Source organism: Lepisosteus oculatus, chromosome 9, assembly GCF_040954835.1.
Source record: "Lepisosteus oculatus isolate fLepOcu1 chromosome 9, fLepOcu1.hap2, whole genome shotgun sequence".
In the NCBI taxonomy this organism is placed as follows: domain Eukaryota; kingdom Metazoa; phylum Chordata; class Actinopteri; order Semionotiformes; family Lepisosteidae; genus Lepisosteus; species Lepisosteus oculatus.
In genome coordinates this window covers 17,166,315-17,180,074 of record NC_090704.1, presented here as the reverse complement: position 1 = coordinate 17,180,074, position 13,760 = coordinate 17,166,315, and the positions used below count along the sequence as shown (strand labels likewise).

At 36.2% G+C, this 13,760-nt stretch overlaps 1 long non-coding RNA gene across 1 annotated transcript; it reads right to left on the bottom strand.

Moving 5' to 3' along the window:
* Positions 1 to 2,951: 2,951 nt before the first annotated feature.
* LOC107078413 (uncharacterized) lies at positions 2,952 to 8,274 on the bottom strand. Its single transcript, XR_001479347.2, has 3 exons — positions 8,189 to 8,274; positions 3,522 to 3,605; positions 2,952 to 3,040 (listed from the first exon to the last, which is right to left on the bottom strand). It is a non-coding gene; the product is annotated as an uncharacterized lncRNA (long non-coding RNA).
* Between the last annotated feature and the right edge of the window lie 5,486 nt (positions 8,275 to 13,760).

Genomic DNA, 13,760 nt, shown 5'->3' with positions numbered 1-13,760 from the left:
CATGTAGCACCAGCTGCTATTTTAGGGATAGATGTTTATGTTACTTTGTTCTATTTTTTTTCTGTAAAAAAAACTCTGAAATGGTTATATTTTAGAAATGTGGGAAAACTTCTTTGCTAAATAGTTACAATCTATAATAATCCAAAATAGCTATTTTAATGAGTTATATTAAATCTGTTGTACTGGCACCCCTCTGTTGGATGAGGTACTGTAGCTGGGTAATCAGGCTGGAAGAGTGACATAAATGACCTTATCAGTTGTTTTAACTGGTACAGTAAATGCTACCAAGCAGAATTTTACTTAAAAAATAATCCTCTTAACAGTTCACTCTAGCTCTGTAGCTCTGTTCACTGTACTGCTTTTTATTTTCATGCAAAGCAGTTTCTGGAGTTCTAGAGGGTGTCAACCCAAATCTTAAATATTTTATTGTGGTGGGGGAGAGATGTCCCAAGTAGAAGCTGCATTTTAGTAATGGATGAAGTTAGTCCTGTATGTAATATGTAAAGTGAACATTTGGGTTCTGGACTCATAACATGGATGTATTCACATCCCAGTTGAGACACTGCTCTTGTACCCTTAAGAAAGAAACATCACCTGAATTGTGCTAGTAAAATGCGAGTCAAACTAATTTGATAAATCTGAGCAAAATACACTAGACATGCATAACAATGACATTTACAAAAAATGTATATTTACATTTGTAAAAGGCTTTCTTAAATTATATAAGATTCACTATTTTCACTATTCAATGGCAACTGCAGGTACAATGTCTGTTCAGACTGAGGTAATATACAAACAACAGTATTGATAAAGGGAAAAATCTCAAATTCTGGCTACAACGGAGTACCACAGATACTTCTGTCAGTACTTCTCATTGCAAATCAAATCAATGGTCTTTTCTTTAGCAGTTGTTAATTTTGTAGGGAGTTGGGGAGGGAAGTGTAAACAAAGGAATTACTAAACACTTAACAGTAAAAGATTATCAAATTATTGGAAATTAAGAACCAAAGACAAGAGGCATGTATTTACACAGAAGTTGTCTCTAGAGCCAACTTAGCAATGAGCAGTTTGAGTTGATCAATTTTGGTTATTATATTTTTAATTATCTGAAACAGCTCTATTTATTTGACTTTTGCAATATTTTTTAGTTACAATTAAAATGACAATTATTTCAACTTCAGATGTACAGTACATCATACAACTGTATACACATGTGCATCTTTATGTGTCTTGAAGCATATAATTAAAATTATATTAGTAAAATGAAATGTCACTGAGAAATGATCCATTCATAATCCATAATATAACCCAGCTGTGCTGCCCTGAGTCACATAGTATACCATCCATTCTTCAGACTTACTCTCCATTCACACATTGTTGATGGGCCTCAGTCCAGATGTGCAATAAATCAGCACAAACTGTAAATTTGTTTGATTTATTTTGCATGGTCTTATAAAGGAGCCATCAAGAAAGGAAAGCTTGTATTTCATAGTCATCATCAACATAGCAAGAATAACATCCAGGCACATACCGTATGACTTCTCTTACTGTCCAAGGTCAGCCTCAGACCTTCATGTACTGTACCTGGTGAAACAAATGAATAGAGATCTAGGAGTACACAAACAGAAGTGTTAATTGTATTAATCATTCAAAGAATGAAGATAAGTTGGGCATAGTGTTCATTCTGGACAGGCATTTGGCTAACAGCTGATCTAGTCAATGGTACAAAATTATTTACAAACTTTAAATAATTTGTATGAAGCAAACACTTTTATACCCTCTTTGAAAAATCAGTTTAGTAGAGACTATCATTAGTACAATAGTAATATTCTTTTGAGCAATATTTATTTTATTGGATATTTGCATGTGTAAAGCAGAAGTACCATTAATTCACTTCGCCTGTACATTATTTAATTGGGAATTGATCTCATTAGAATGTATTTCTGGCATGGTATGTTTCTACACAATTTATTAATTGTTGGGTGATAAAAGGCCTTTGTTGAGACAAATCTGTTTGTGCAAAAGTTATTTTACACACTAACAATTAAATTAAATTGTAATGAGATTGTGCATGTGTGTCCTCCTTCATAAACTGTTTCAGAACATATCCAAATTAAACAAACACGAGAAAGCTATACAAAATAATCAAATTGTATTGTAGGATACAAAGGAGGGAAGCTTAACAATGTTTTTTTTTAAATAAAAGAATTTATATACAGTATGTAGAATTCAAGCCCATTTGAGTGAAATAAGGGTTAATTAGTCTCAACCCTGCTATATAAAGTCAGATCTGCTTTTCATTTTCCTGTCCTAGGAGTCTACGGGTCCACATATAAGATATAAAGATTGTGTAAAACCGAAAGTTAATCCTAATAATTCATGCAACTGAATACCAGTGGATAGCCAAAAAATACTAGGGTATATTTTACTTTAATGTGACAGCTGGGGTGCCATTTCCTTTACAAAGCACCTCTTTTAAGTTGCTTGGGGAGGGGTTCAGACGATAACCTCTGATTGGGACAATAACTCCTGTACCCATGTGAATAATGTGATGTTGAGGAATTTCAATCTGTCTTCCAAAAATGATTACATCAGGTCATGAACATGTCCAGAGTCTGAGAACCCTTCATGAAACCAAACTTCTTTAATGGCTGTTCCAAGGATCTAGGTAGAAAGAACCATTTGTTCCATACCAAAAAACAAATAATAGAAAATTCAAACAAAAGCAAGCAGTAACTAAAGAAGAATTATTTGACTAAATCTCAGGTAAAACTTAAACTTTAATCCTTTCTGTAATTGAAAATTGCAAAACTAATACTTAATGATGGCTTTAATGAGCCAAGCAGAGCAGAGCTTTCAAACAGAAAGTTGCCATCAAGAAACATAACTGGAATTTCCTGTTGGCAGGTGGGCTGGGATTTTGATTTAAACATGGCCTAGAAAACACTCACCTCACATCATGGTATTCCAGTGTCAGTCCATATAACAAGGTTCCATTTTCAACATCTGTACTGTTTAATTGGCATCCAGGGGTGGTGTTCTACAACACACAGTGTGTCTAGGTGACTGAAGACCTGTTCTTACTTTGCAGATAATCACCTCCAAGACATTTTTACGTACTGATTTATTATGATTATACCCCAAAATAAACAAGGTGACCTCCTTACAGATAAAAGAAAAAAATTATATGTTCCATTTTATGTTGGGAAGTGCAATCTACAAATATGGCAGAAATCCATTAATAAATACATCTGTTTTTCTTTCCACTATATGGTGTATACAGTGTATCAGCAATAATGTAAGGTTTTAATTTATCTTGGGGGCTGTGGGGGTGCATAACACTGCTCTAAACCATAGAGTATCTGCTCTTAAATCTTCCTTAGCACAGACACAAAAATATACATAGCCTGCAAGAGTGTGAATAGAAATCAAACATACGTTTTCTCTCCCCCCTAGAGCCAGCTACTATATATAATCTCTTCTTTTATCATATACATCCTACTATTGCATACTGTACATACCTGCTTTATCCTCAGAGGGTCATGGGCAGGGAGTACAAGGTGAGACTGCACCCTGGATGGGACACTCACATGCATACAGGGGCTCTAAAAACACAATCAGAATGAAAAAATAACAGTCACGGTTGAGGTTGACAAATATCTCAGATTAGACCTGATTTATGGTTTTAGCCTAATCTGCAAAAGATAAATTAACGAGAACAGAAAAAAGACATTTCTACAATTTTCTTTCTAATTTCTTGCTGTATTATTTTACTGTTTTGCACAAATCATAGAATGGATTAAACTTTTTCACAAATAATTAAACAATTAATTTGTATAAATCAAAGAAAGTGTATTATTTTTAGACAGATTGCAATCAAAGAAAACATGCATTCTTTGTCCTGCACTATTTTCACCTGTATCAGTGTTTCATGTTCTATTTATTGGGAGGTTGATGTGATGCTTTCCAGATAATGTTATGTCAGAAAAGTCTCCTGTAATTTCTATGATCTCTGTGGATTAATTTTACCAGAATGTGCAATATTGTTCTTAGACACGTGGGTTCTATTATAGGAAAACGGTGACACAGGAGGCATTTTCCATTTCCCTGATTCTTGCAGCTCTGATGTTTCCATGATACAACAACAGTAAACTAGATCTAATCACATTGCAGTCATTTATTGACTAAGTGTCAATAGAGCTGCTTGAATTCATGTTAGTCCAATGATTTTGTTCCAATGCAGTGCCATTGTAGTGCCGCTGTAGAGTAATCCGAAACAGGTCTATTTAAACAAGCCTGATATCAATCTTGAATAGCCACAGAAAGAATACAGGAGCACAGTGATTTAACACAAATAATAATGATTTCTTGTATTTATATGGCATTTTTAACCCAAAGGATCCAAAAAACTCCTTTTACATATATACATACTGTATATAGATATATACTGTATATCACCTACACCTGGGTAATTCACAGCAGACATTATACGTCATTGTATTATACACATCATGTGACCTGTGACCTGCAAGTACACAGCCACCACCACACTCATTCAAGGCCCCTCAGGACAATTCCGGATCACCCAGACAGCATCTTGTACCTCCAGCAACCTTATTTACTGTATCTCTTGCAGTAAATGCCCAGTCATCTACATTGGAGAAACAGGAAGGAGACTCGGAGACCGCTTCAGAGAACACGTCAGGGCTGTGAAGATTAAAGATCTCTCCAAGCCCATTGTTTCTCATTTCACCTCTGATGGCCACGACCACTCTAATCTCTCCGTCTGTGTTCTCAAAGACGGTTTTCCGAACTCATACATCAGAAAGACCACCGAAACTAAAGTTATTCTGCAGTTAGGATCACACATTCTCCCTTCCCTTAACGACAGATTACTGTTCTTTTAAATTTTCTCCATTCATTGGAAGTTTCATTTCACACCTCTCTGCACCCATTCTGACTTCACACCTCTTGATTGGCCTCTCTTTCTGTCCCCTGCTCCCGCCTCTCACTCCTCCTCCCTCCCAACCTTTGTTCTCCCGCTACTTTACCTTTGCCTACTGCCCTGTCTCTCTCACACCTGAAGAAGGCTCCACGGCCGAAACGTTGTGTTCTCTTTCTTCTTTTTTTCAGCATGGAATAAACCTATTACTTGTTCCTTTGCAGCCTACGCATGCTGACGCAGCTACCCACCTGATGTATGATGTTAATTATATATCATTGGCCACACACCAAAGTACAGTACCTCAGAAGTAAGAAGTTGCAGCAATAGAATTAAAGAGGACCTTAAGAAAGATGAGAGTGAAATTTAACAAAGACAGCAGAACAAATATGCTCTGCTTTTACATCAGTGACAAACTGATGCCTTCAAGAAATGGATGGATAAGATCTTTGGATCACAAAGCTACTATGAACCCAAACAAACTCATTTTCAAACTGCATGTTAATCCTTGGTCTTGATATTTCTGATTACCTGGGGAATTCTTTTTCCTGTTTATTTTACTGTAGTGGTCTTTTACTGTGCCATGGTTGATTCTTTATTAGAAATAATACTTTTTTGATCTGTAGTGACCTGTTCCATTTCCTTATTAGGACTGTGGTATTCAGTTACATGTTATTTATAAGATGGACCACTGCTGGATGAATTACCTCATAAAGGCACCATGTAATATTGCAGTAATGCTGATACTCAGTTTGCAAATTCTTACTCTCATTCTCTACAGAACAGATATGTAGCGTATCAGACTTGAGTATAGGATAACCTATATCTAAATAAATTAATCTAAAATAAGTCTTCGGATGTCTTTATAGCAATTTGGATTCTGGCGATTTTCTAAATTAATGTAGAGTATATAAAGCATTAAGTAAAATATTCTGTTATCTTGCTGTATAGGTCTTATATTTCTATGTTGCCTTACGAATCCCTATGTAGAGTAATTGTAGAAAGTTTGAACAGTTAATAGTGGGGCTCTGATAAATATAACATTAAACTTCATCTCGTGTTGCTGTGTTTTTTTTTAAATGTCCTTACAATTTTCTAACAAAACAACAACTACAGGCAATTCTTTTACATTCATATTTGGAGTAATGTTTGGACTAAAGTCTGTCTCACTCCAGTTCTGACCAACCCTGTGGCACCTGGCCAATTGTTCATTACCTTTGGGGAATCATTGTCAGTTTCAGCTTATGACACAGTTCAGACAAACCTAAGAATATTTACTGGTTAAGGCAATCTTGATTCACCAATATGTTAATAGCAAAGTACTGTATCGTGCTTATTGCATAGTTCAACAGCTATAATGATGCTGCAATAACAGATAGTCACATTTCTGTTACTTTTTACAGAGGAGTCCTGATAAGTACAGTGATGAGTGTCATTTAGTCCTAGGCAGCACTGTAATGGGCACTCTCACAGACAGCTGTTGCAATATAAAAAATAGAATAACGCACACAGTACATGACAAAACAGAACTTAACATATTCAAAGTGTGGTAAAAACGATACAAAAAATATCTATGAGACAGTAGTTGGTTAGTGACGGGGATGAAGTCAGCGAAAGGTGAAAGATAAATAGATGCCCTTTGACCCTTTGCAGGAAGCAGCCGTGCAAGATCAGTCAGAAGTTCACAGTCAAAAATAATAAAGCATTAGTGGCCACAGGAAGATGGAAAAAGTGATTAAACCTCATGAATGACAAATTAGAGGACATATCTCTTGAAAAGCATTTAAAAGCCAAGACCTAACACCTGTCACGCCCGACATCCCTCCCTAGAGGGCGCTCCACTGCTCTCATTATTGTTCGTGTCATTTAGCTCTCCAGGTGTACCCTTTTAGTGTTATTATTTAAAGACCAGCTTCTCCAGTCCTCGGGGCTCATCATTAGGGTAAGATGTCGCGAGGCTCGCCTAGCACCATGAAACCCTACGTCCGTTTCCTGAGGGCATAGGCCTCATCCCCGACACCTCCCGTTTCCTGAGCCCGGGATCTGGAGGATCTCGCCCCGTCACCCTTGGACCTCCATGTTTCGTTTGTCCGTGTGCTCCCCCTTCCCGGGGATTTTAACTTTGTCGCATCCCAGGATGGATTTCTAGTTGATGGACTTTCGGACCGTGCTTTGACCTGCCCTTGGACCCGTTTGGATTTGGATGCCCTTTTGTCTTCCCCGTACACTGTCTCACGGACTGTCACTATTATTTTGTGCACTATTAAACCCCTGTGTGTTCCTTTTTACCACGCCTCCTGTTTTCTCCAGCTCTTACCGCATCGCATAGGGTCTTCTACAAGATCTGACACGGATTCCAGTCCGTATCCGTTACAACACCAATATACCAGACTACAGCACATTAACTAAGGCTCTCACTAGAGCCGTGATCAGTTTCTGAATTTAAACATTTCAAAAACTGTTTTGTTTTGGCTTATTTTAGATTAGAAAGTTAGAAATGCACATGCATCATTCACACAAACCTAGCTTAACTGTACATTTATTTCCTTATTTGCTTTATTTAGGTTCATCTCAATTTCTGAAATGAAACTTGCCCACCTCTGCTCCCCAATCCAATTCTTTATCCTGGATTAAGGCCTTGTATGGATTATATTATCCATCATATACTTTTTCAAGTCTAAAGTGCCTTGGTTGTAAAATGATTTGACTAAACTAGGCAAAGCTTGCATTTGCTGCTACAGAATGATTAACATACACTGAGCTTTGTAAATGCTGAAAATTATAGATTGCAAACAGCACAGAAGGTAGTTCAACATGAGAGAGACAAACACCCATAACTGTAAATCTATCAGGAAAAAAACATATTTCTTTGGAACCCAGTCATTATTTCAGCAGATGTCAAACTATCCTCTCACATATCATATTTCAGCAGAAACTTTGATTCCTCCATGTAGTGTATCAGCCGTTACTCGCACACCTCTCCCAGCACACAAGCTCACATTTGCACATACATATGTTTACATGACCACACTATTTTTTCTTAATTATGAGCTTATTGGGGTACAGCAGTTTCCAGGTGTGTCCATCAAAAAGAAAGGCTATCCTGTAAACACATACATATTACATATCCAGCATGTAAAAAACACAACTAGGATCCACATTTAAAAAACACAGTACTGTGAACGTCTGTCTTTGTCATGAAAAAGTAAGAATGGAAGGACATCCATACTAGTGGAGTTTCATTACCTTTGCCAGCCCTCAGTGTTTTTATCAGTGTGTTTGTAAGCCACCCTTCACTCCGTCTCATAAACTTGTCAACAACAGGCCCTGGTATAGAGTTCTGCTATTTTTTCCTGCTGAATGCATTGTGGAAAAAACCTCTACTAACTTACAGGCAGATTCCTTCTAGTCAACCAGCCATGGAGTTAATCCTTTTCTGACTCACTGGCTGTTGATAAAACACTTAGCCACACAGACAGTCAGAGAAACAGATAAAACTGTAATCTTCTTAGATAACTACAGTGAATTCATACAATGTTATTATTATGTTTCTATTATTTTATTCTGAAATTTACATAAAAATAATATATTTCAGATTATAATCTTTATTCATGATGTTATACTGTATTGTCAGTGGTTTCAAAATAATATTAACAAGGAGCTCTTTTTTTTTGTTGCTACACATTCTAGACATCAGACGTTATTTAAGCAAGCCCTAAATATTTATTTGAGCTAACATTAGTCTTAATCATGTGTATCAATATTTTTGATTCACATTGATACGTCAATCATACATATCTAAATTAATAAACTGGATAAAATACACTATTTGAACAAGTCTCTAAAAATTCTATGTAAGCATTTGTAATGCAGTTTAATAATCAAGTGATGCCTGTAGAGCTTTTATGAACAGTTTCAGCCTGCTTCTATTTTTGTAAACCCTATTTCTTCTTCCATGGAAAATTCAGAATACAATTTGACCTGTATATTTATCCCTCGAAGCTCTCTGGCCCTATTTTTTTATTTATAGAAGTTTGCCTGTAACGAAATTAGCTGGTGAACAAATCATGTTCACCCCTGGGATTTTCAAAACCATAAGAATTGATCACCTCAGATGCTTTCCTGTGAGAGGTAAGGGGGAGCTTCAGCTATCCCTAAAATACAGTAGGACTACCTCCTTACTTCCATAAAGTCAACCATTGCTTCAGGAAAAAAATAGTCTGCAATTAATTCAGAAAGAAAAAAAAAATGAATTTTGCATTATTTCTTTCTAAAGTTAAACAGATTTCATGTTCAATATTAACATTTTATAAAACAACCATATTATGTAGAGTTAATTTACTGTACAATTAATGTGCAACTGTTTATACTGTATTGGACTATACTGAATATACAGTAAACACAGGAACATTAGATATTAAAAAGCATTCAAAATTTTTTTTTTCCCATTTTATTATTACTGATTTATCAATTATTAAAGAACATATAAGGTCCAGCATGCTTTGCTGTGTCTGGGGAGTTTTGTCAGAGGACCTGTAAAAACTAAACCAGGTGTCTTGGGCATGCTGGCACTCGAATCCTCAGGAGTCCTCCGGTTAGGGGAGAAGTTGGATTTAATCTAAAATGACAGGCCATGTTGATGCCTGCTCACTGGGGAGTAGGCCCACTCCTCACTTTCCTCCTTCTTAGTGGAATAACTAGGGGTCACCTGGGGTCAACTGCATCACCCCAGCTTGGCTCTGACCTTGGCAGAGCGGCTGCAAGGCACATCTGGAGCATATTTAAGTTTCAGCTGTAACACATACAGCCTGCACTGGAGAGGGTCAGGAATGGTTTTCTCCATGATAAACTACAGTAAGGAGTTTCTGGAAGCTTTTCAGCCACAGGCTCTTAGTTATAACCAAAATGTACAGTCTGGATGTGATTTTGTGGAAGAAGGAGGTTTTACTTAAAGCATTCAATGAAAAAAAATGGCACACACTTGTACGGATGCAAGACATCACAGCTCTTCTTAGTGCAGTCTTGAAGTTTATTGGACGGCCATTCAGAAAGCAAAGCAAACACACTGCTTACTCTGCTCTGAAACACTTCCAAAGGTCAATTAAAAATCAGGCATGGCCCCAGTTAACCTCTGGTATCATTTAAGACAAGGACACAAAGACCATACTGTATGTGATATAGTAATATTTTAAACACCAACACAGAATGTTTATACTGATGTTCAGCTGTTTGGCACACACTCTAAAAAAGAATAAAACAACTATGAGTCACTGTCAGAATAAAACAACAGCCTGCTTTCCTAACATAATAAGTCTAACTGAATTTAAAACTTTTTTCCCCTCGGAAGCATAAACAACGGGTTGCTTAGTTAGACAAGGAGCTAGCTAATCATGACTAAAAAAAGTGTTTTTTTAAGTGTTTTTAATTAATTAATTGCCATATCACAAAAGTATTGTGACTGAATAAACATATTACTATTAAATATTCCATCTAACAATACATAGCTTATTTTTCAAGATGAAAAGTCTTAATCTTTTGTTTGCAAAAGAAAGGCAAACTTAAGTTATGACTAATATTCCAAGTCTGAGGATGTTAAATATTATCATACACAAAAAATAAATTAATACATATTTGAAAAATAGTAAAAATCATATTCCAAAGTTTTTCTGTACTGTGGAAAAAATCAGAGCTCATTATTTATTTTTGTGGATTCTCTCATTCTGGCATAGTTTAACATCAGATTCATCTAGATTTTTATTGCCTGAGATTGGATGTTGAGCTGAACACTAAAGCTACAGTATATGAATAATGTGAAGCACTCCATTCCATGGAATCCTTAAGACAAAGCTGAAAAAGTCACAAAAAGCATTACTATCTAGTTAACTGTTTCAAGCAGTAGTTTCTTCCACAACTATCACAACTGTACAAAATAAAAACTCTTTAACGTTTTGGTTTAATCACTGTTGATCACTGTGCGGTCTGTTCCATGTCTCCTTGAATTCTTTTAAGCTTAATTAAGAATTAAGAAGTTGCTTCTGAGGAGTTTTCTCTGTACTGAGTTTTACTACACAGAGGAATACTAATTCATTTGAGAGTTGGAAAATCATTTATTGACTAACATTTTTGACAAATATTTACGCAAAATGTGGAAGATCCGTATAAACAGCCCTTCTGGATTGCAGTGTTGTTACATCAACACAAATCACACACAATGCTAATTGGAAAATTAATGGAAATGGGCAGCATAAGTCAAGATTATTCAGTTATTTAGTTGTATTTGTTGTTATTTTTGGGATATATGTGCATGTATGCTTTTAGAGTGCATTATAATAACTGTGGCAAGTTCATTTTCATTTTTTAAAACAGTTTAATCAGAATAAAAAACAAACAGATATCATTAGATTTCATTCTTTAATTAAATTCCTTCATTTATTTCTTTGTTTCTTTCAACTATTCTCTTGCAAATAAACACAGATAATAAATCACATGAAATCAAACTGAAACTGTTCAGTTTCTTAAAGAACTATGCTACGCTCCTTGTTAAAAGGTTTCACTATGAGGAATGCTCTTGCTTTATTTTATGATTTTATTTAAACTGATCATTTATTTTACTCAATTGTGAATAACAAAAGCAACATGTTTCAGACAACTGTTAAAATGAGTTGAAATCTGGTGATGTTTTTTACAAACCCTTGAGAAATAATATTGCTTCCAGTTTGACATGCTGTGTACAGTAAATGTTAATAAATAAAAGTGTTTAACATCCTCAGAACAAGAAGACGAGGCCATCAAAGAATGCGGTGGCTCGATGCCATCAAAACAGAGACTGACTTAGGCATAGAACAGCTGAAAGGGAAAGTCCAAGACCGGAAAGCGTGGCGAGAGATGGCCTATAGAATCACAGAGAGTCGGATCCGACTGACCGGATAACATCATCATCATTAACATCCTCATCAAGAGACTAATGAATGGCACTGTTATGTGGCTTTTCTCTAGTCTAGTGGGATGCTTTTATACTGAATTATTACAAGATGTTCATTTTTGCATCTCTTCCACAAGAGAGGTCAGTCAAATGCAGCATGTACAACTTAAGTACATGTTTTCAACATACAGTATATAAATACCCATATTTAGAACTTAAATCCACATTATTCTGCTTAAAGACTGGAAATAATCAGGAAAAAAAATTAAAACTCAGTCTCATGTAACCAAATATTTTTAGGCTTCTGTCTGAACTTTTAAACTAGACATGTTTTATATGAAATTTTAACTGCTAGACTAATTCTTCATTCATCTTAGAGTATCATCACTATCACTTAATGATTTTTTCCCCAATTCTGAGAATGTCAAAAAGATAACAGCATCCATGAAAGCATTCTGTTAGAAATTGGTAGAGATATTTGTTGTTGTTTTTTGTTGTACTTCAAAGAACACAAAACATTTGATTAATTTTAACCCTTTACCTGGAAAATATACAATTTCTATCTGAAAAACTGAAATTATGGTCAGTGTCAGTACAGCATTGTAAGTTTTGCCAAAATGCATTGTATGTTGTATATATAAGTAAAAAGCTTCAAATAGTCAAATATTTCAGTTTCTGCCAGGTTTGTAGTTTTAGGGCAGATGTATTTACCTCTCCTTGTTTTGTAAATGTACTGTATCAGTTTCTTGCAGATGTGGAAAACTATATTCTAATATGTTTATGAATACTATACCTGACTCCAGGTATAGAACCAAGAGGCACTTGAGCTTCTCTTAGGGCAGAATGAGACGTAAGATGCAGTTTTCTTCCTCTTGGGGACCACACAGGGGTCAAATTCCAGTATGGGTTATTTAAAGCTGCCAATGAAGAATGTTTTTTCTTTGAGAGGAGGTGAGAGAATAACCACACAAACATAAGGAGAATGTGTAAACTCCACAAAGCAAGACACTGAAGCAAGGAATCAAACTCACGCTGCAGTGAGGCGGAGCAGTGACTATGGTGGTAATTCCCTTTGAAATATCCAGTTAAATTTCTAGGCACCTAGAAACACCACTGTGTTTTCTGCTCTTTGTTGCAACCAAGCTTTCCATTATTAAGACAAATCCATTTATTGAACTATTTTCATAACGACAGTTATTTAAACTCAGGACTTGGTTTCATTTATTCCCTCCCAAGATAATTCTGCTTTATTGATTCTTGATGACCTGTAGATGTGTGACCAAACTACAGATTACCAATTAATGATGTTCAGATACAGATGAAATCACATACAAAAAAGCATTACTATAATAATAATAATTGCTTACACTTATATAGCGCTTTTCTGTACACTCCACTCAAAGTACTTTACAGGTAACTGGGACTCCACCATCACCAATGTGCAGCACCACCTGGATGATGTCACGGCAGCCATAGTGCGCCAGAACGCTCACCACACATCAGCTATTAGTGGAGAGGTGAACAGACTAATGAAGCCAATTCATAGATGGGGATTATAAGGAGTCCATCATTGGTAAGGGCCAAAGGGAAATTTGGCCAGGACACCAGGGTTACACCCCCACTCTTTATGAGAAATTTCCTGGGATTTTTTTTGACCACAGAGAGTCAGGACCCCGGTTTTACATCTCTTTTGACAGACGGCACCTTTTTACAGTATAGTGTCCCCGTCACTGTACTGGGGCACTAAGACCCACATAGATCTCAGGGTGAGCACCCCCTGCTGGCCCCACTAACACCTCTTGCAGCAGAATCCTTAGTTTTTCCCAGGAGGTCTCCCATTCAGATACTGACCAAGCTCACACCTGCTTAGCTTCAGTGGGTTGCCAGTTGTGAGTT